Source organism: Athene cunicularia (assembly GCF_003259725.1).
Source record: "Athene cunicularia isolate RWA chromosome 5 unlocalized genomic scaffold, athCun1 chr5_part1, whole genome shotgun sequence".
Classification (NCBI taxonomy): domain Eukaryota; kingdom Metazoa; phylum Chordata; class Aves; order Strigiformes; family Strigidae; genus Athene; species Athene cunicularia.
The window spans coordinates 3,558,546-3,564,545 of NW_020799101.1; the positions used below are offsets into that span (position 1 = coordinate 3,558,546).

The window sequence follows — 6,000 nt, forward strand, 5'->3', positions numbered from 1 at the left end:
CTCTGAGTAGAGGCTATCTCCCTCTTGAAATCATTCATGGATATGCCTTACACTTTTGAGCATAGCTATTTTGAGTAACTATTTCCAGCCTGTAAATGCATTAAATACCTCAGCAGGTGTGGATTGATCCAAACAACGGACCACGGAGAGAATAAACTCAAGGAAGTGGTAGGTTGCACTTCTCAAAAGGAAATTCCCAGAGACGTTCACATCTAGCTGGTTACTCAAAGCAAAACCATAAAACCCTGAGGCAACTGTCCAGGAGCACATATGGCAGTAAGAAAAGGTACTGGAAATACCGTAGGAATAAGGCCAAGACAAAGAAATTATGCAGGCCCTCACTGGAAGGGGGAAGGAAGAGGGAAGATAAAGCTTGGCTTGGAGGGGGCTGATGTATTCAAGGCTGTTTCATTTCTTAAGGTGCCCAGTATTGAAATAATTTGTTCTACCTAAAGCATGGAGTCCAACACACAAGGAAGAGTTGAAGGTCACATAAACATGAGAGATGTAAGGGAGGCTGGCAGTTTGACGGCACTCACCCCATCCTACCTACGCAAGCTGCTCACCTCCACGCCACCAGCAGGTACCTTTAGGACCTTAAGAGCGAGCCTGGGGTCTCATAAGTAAGGGACAGGGAAAGGGAGAACACTTGGGAATCACAGAGCAGTCAGTCCAACTTTGGTTTCTGGCATTAAAAAGCTTTTTACAGGTCTGACTAAAGTGATAAATTAAAGGGATTCATAAGCAGTGAAACAAATTGCTAGTCAGAGGGGGACGGGGGTGGGAGTGGGGGTTGATGGCCAGTCAGCTGAACAGGAGCCAGCAGTGTGCCCAGGTGGCCAAGGCCAATGGCATCCTGGCTTGTGTCAGCAATAACGTGGCCAGCAGGGACAGGGAAGGGATCTGAGCCCTGGACTCGGCACTGGTGAGGCCGCCCCTCGATTCCTGGGTTCAGTTTTGGGCCCCTCACCCCTAAAAGGCCATTGAATGACTCGAGCGTGGCCAGAGAAGGGCAACGGAGCTGGGGCAGGGTCTGGAGCACAGGTCTGCTGGGGAGCGGCTGGGGGAACTGGGGGGGTTCAGTCTGGAGAAGAGGAGGCTGAGGGGAGACCTCCTGGCCCTCTGCAACTCCCTGCCAGGAGGGGGCAGAGAGGGGGGATGAGTCTCTGGAGCCAAGGAGCCAGCGCCAGGCCCCGAGGGAATGGCCTCAAGCTGCCCAGGGCAGGGTCAGGCTGGCTCTGAGGAAGGATTTCTGTGCAGAAGGGGCTGTTGGGCGTTGGAATGGGCTGCCCAGGGCAGGGGGGGAGTCCCCATCCCTGGAGGGGTTGAAGAGTCGGGCTGAGCCAGCACTGAGGGATCTGGTGGAGTTGGGAACAGTCAAAGGGAGGGTCATGGTTGGGCTGGAGGAGCTTCAAGGGCTTTTCCAACTGAGATGATTCTGTGATTGTGCCAAATGAAGGTCAGTTCTGTGCACGCTCTCCATGAGCCCAAGACACAGTGCCTGCAGCTCCAGCACGTCCTTATCAGCCTTTCTTTCTTATGCAGGTTGGGTGATGACCAGCACACACTGCTGTTGGTCCACAGATAAGCCTGTGCTGACCAACTGGCAGATGAACCATCACCTGCTTCACTAGCCAACACCCCTTGGTTGCCAGCCTCATCTAACCTGCCTCATACCTACTTACAGGCTTGACCAAGGACAGCAGGGCTGCGTACAGTCCTCAGGCCACGCGTCGTCCATGCCCACTGCAGGAATGCTGTATCTCAGACATCTTCATGCCTTCCCTAAATTTGTTTGAACAGGATTCAAGAGTTACATGGGAAAGATGGGATGAAACCTAGAGACAAGCACACACGTGGAGGCAGACCATCGCAGTGTCCTTCAGAAACCAGGGTCAGGGCAGGTGATGAGGATTTCTCAAGAGTACGGCAGATCAAAACAGCCAAGCTTTCTCTTCTGTCTGTCCTGGGTTTGATTCTGATCACTATTTTCATTAAAGACCCAGCTAATGGAAAAAACCCACACACATCCAATCTACGAATGATCCCAAGCCCAGAGGGGCAGAAAGCAATTTGAAGGGCAAAGTGTAACAACAGCATTGTGTAATGAGAAGCAGGATGCACAGATATCATCAGTGCTGCAGAAAAGGGCAAAGCTCATTCTGGGATGAACTTTCAACAGCATCTGCAAGACATGGGAGAAAAATGATGCTCTTCTGTCCCCGTGAAACCTCTGCAGAGTCCAGCAAGACAGGCTGGGAAACATGTCTTTGGAAAGGCTTAAGCAGGTGAGAGGGAATCTGGAGATTTGAAAGACATGCCTCCTGAGGAAAAACCCAAAGAACTGTGTTTCTTTTCATTGGAAACTGCCTGGAAGAAAGAAACAATAAAATCTAACAATATGTAAAGTCTGCTCTGGAGGCGACAGTGAGATTACTCTCTCTTGCCAGCTAGGCAAGGACAAGCAACAACGCATTCCCAGGTATTAAATATTCCCAGACCAAATATTAAAACAAGCTACCGAGAACCAAACACAGCTGAGTTGTCTTGGCAGAGAAGCTGCGGAATGGTTTTAATCACAGGTTAGAAACATGCCTGCCAGGGATGGGCCAGGCATCTCCATAGACAAGGGTGAAGGCAGAGGTGACCTTAGCCTGTGCTCCTATCCCTATGTCCTTGACATCCCACTGGGTCATGTTCTGTGACCCACAGTTTAGGTTTGGCTTTGCAGCTCACATGAGGAGTTCTGCTGCTGTTCTGCCTTGTGTCAAACTCACGTACAGAAAAAGCAAGTGGCAGCACAGAGCTAAGGGTCTGCAATTCCACTCAGACAGTCGGGAGTTGTCAAAACACTCCACGAGAGCAGAAAATGGTTTGTGTCATTCTCCAGGCTCTGAAATAACATCTCATATTAAAAGCCTGCCCCTGGATTTATTTCACATCTCTGATCCGGTATAGCTGGTTCTCATCATCTGTTACCATATAACCTTGTGTCTTGCCCAACTCTGAAAAATAATGACATGGAAATAGGGCTTTGATACCTTGTTAAAATTAAGATGCAAGGCTGCCCTAAGGTCCCTCAAATATGACTTTTATTATTTGGATACTACCTTGAGGGATTACATACCAAAAATGCTCCAAAGGAGCCCCATCTGGCCCAAGGAACCCCTTGCACAGGACGATCACTGTCCCATCCCAATCTGCACCGTATTATTAATTACTGAACGAGCAGCAGTTTCAGGAGTTGAGTAACTCAGCAACAAACTGTTGAGCCCTGTGGTCACTGTTGAGCTGCTGGATGGGAAGAAAGGTAAAAGAGGAACACAAGATCCTACTGTTCTGTGATTTTAAGTGCTACTAAAATCAGCAACAGCGAGAACCTCTGTCCCAGGAGTCTTATAAAACCAGGACAAGACAAATCATCAGTGCCATAGGGAACAAGAAAAATCAAGAACCCCTTAAACTTCTAATCCTTGGGATGGCAGGCCTGGCATTAGAAACAGCTCACCTGAAGAGCTGGTCCAAAGGCTACAACATGGAAGAGAAGTAAGTTATGTATGAAGGGCTGCACTTCGAGAGGAGGAACCCAGTATGGAATGGGAAATGACCACCCGGAGAGCATCACCCAGTGAACTCTTAAATCCTTACTTCAGATTTAGGCTCCATGAATATACATTGCTAAATCACACAGTCGATTTTCACGCCTTTGAAGTACAACTTCAGATCCCTGTCTCGGGAATTCATTAGTCAAGAAGACTCCACAAGCACAGGAGAGGGAAGCAGAACTGATTTTTCATCACAGTATATCGCTTTTAAATATCGGTTTCCTCTCTTCTTTGGAAAAAAAGCCCAATGACACACCTAAGAAATGCTCAGCACTGTCTCACCTTCACATCCTCTTCTCTTGTCCCCTGTGTTTGCATAAATTCACATCTTGCAAAAGAAAACAAGAGCTGCATCAGTTAGCCCCAGTGGCTGGGAGAATGGCATGCTCTCGCTGCAAGAGCAGAAAATGTGCTCATTTCAGTAAGACAGAGATGCTTCTCCTTTATCTCTTGCTAGATTGCATCTCTCAACAAAGGGAAAACACTTGGGGGGCTATAAACTTAATTTTGTGATGATCTGCTGAACATCTGTTACTGGATGATTCACAGGGTCATCCCAGTCTCCAGCCTCTTCCATCCCCTTGTGCTTGCTCTCATACAGCCTGTTCTCAGTGCCATTTTGCACAAAGAATTGGCATCAAAAGTGGGACCTGGTTCTGCAATTCAAAATGTGCCTCTAGAGCGGGTGATTCATGCCTCAGACAGCTGGTCTTGGCTTCTCAGCCCTTTGGAAGAAAGCTCCACCCCAGAGAGCAGACAGGAATGCCAGCACTTCTGGGGGAGCTGAGGAATTGCCACAAAGCCATACCCCATATTTTATTCTCAGTCCTGCATAGCTCAAGATCTTCTTCCTGATCCAGATTCTGTCCCTCGCACTGCTCTATCTTCCCTCATCTTGCCCAAAGCTGAGAGCACAGGGACCCCCATCCTTTTAGGTCTTCCAGCTCCCCTGGTAGCCCTCCTCTGAGCAAGGCTCCCTCAGCAGCAGAGACAAAGGATCTCTGGATCCACTAAGGCAGCCATTCCCCATCCTCTCCGAGGCCACAGCCAGGAAAGCAGACTGGAGTCATTCCACAGGTCACATCTGGCCCACGAGTCTTTGGTGGGACCTCACTGATCACAGAGAAAAGGCCCTGACCCCAATCAATTCATAATCTCTGTTGAGAATCTGTCTGTGGCTGCTTCCATATACCAAGACTGTTATCAAATGATTCAAAAAACAAATGGCAAAAGCCTGGCCTCACAGAATCAGCCAAGGTTTGGCTGCTGGCTCAGAAGAGGCAGGGTTTCATCTGCTGGCTCTCCCAGGTTGCTCCTCTAGCTGGTCTGACCGCTGGGGAGTCTGAAAGAAACCCCAAACCATCAACAACCATAACATCTCTAACAACAACAACAACCCTCCCTGAGCTTTCCTGTTTATTCCTGGGATTTCAATCCAGATCAAAGCCACTGGTGACTTTCCCTTCGTGCAAACTATGAATGCGGAACAGCTTTCATCCAAACCACAACACTGTCCACGGCGTTCCCAGGAGGGTTTCTTGTAAGCAATTCCCACTGCATCTGCTTCCCAGAAAGCTGGCTGGGTCCTCTGCAGACCCTGTATGTGTCCCCATGGCTGAGAGCTCAGCCTGAACCCTGCTCACACACTGCTGGACATGGCGCCCAGTCCCAGGGAAGTGCCATCACTAGGAGAAATGAGCCTTGATGAAGAAGAAGCACCAAGAGAAGGAACCAGTCAATTCCAGGGGTGCCCAAACAGCTCTTGTCCAGATCCACACGACTCTCTCACTGTGCTGCAATGAGTTGACACTTGAGTGTCCTCTGCAGCCAGGGGGAGAAACAGGCATCTCTGGAAGAGATTCAGTCAATGTAAGAATGATGGATGTGCAGAAGAACCCACCTCTCTCCACTAACTGTAGAGAGGGATGGGGCTGAAGACCTGAATTAAGCTCAATTGAGGCTTACGCTGCTCAGGAACTGCTCAGAGCCTTTTGAAGGATTACTACCCCCTGCCTTTACTACCAGACTACTCGATCTGTGCTGTGCTGATTCTTCATGTGTTATTTATGGAGTTCTGTGGCTGCCTGAGAGACTTCCCATGTAATTATGCCAGTCTCCAGGCCCTGAAGGCACCATCATTGTAAATTCTTCCCCCGTCCTGCCTGGTGGATCTAGGCTTGCTCATGCCTGCCTGTCTCACTTTCCACTAAAGCTGGGGCCAATTACTGCTCCTTTCCAGATCAAGAACTTCCAAGGACAGGAGATCTGATGTGCCACCCAGCACATTCATTTGCTGGGCAGCACGTAGTGCACCTCCTTGGTCTGGGCAGGACCTGGCACTGAGAGGCACAAACAGGACCCTGTTTCCATGATGCAGGTTACAGTGCTTGCTCTT

General features: G+C 49.2%; 1 protein-coding gene across 1 annotated transcript in view; it reads right to left on the minus strand.

The window, feature by feature from the left end:
- The window catches only part of TXNDC16 (thioredoxin domain containing 16), a 39,815-nt gene that overhangs the window by 17,072 nt on the left and 16,743 nt on the right, over nt 1-6,000 (minus strand). The gene's annotated exons all lie outside the window — the stretch shown is intronic.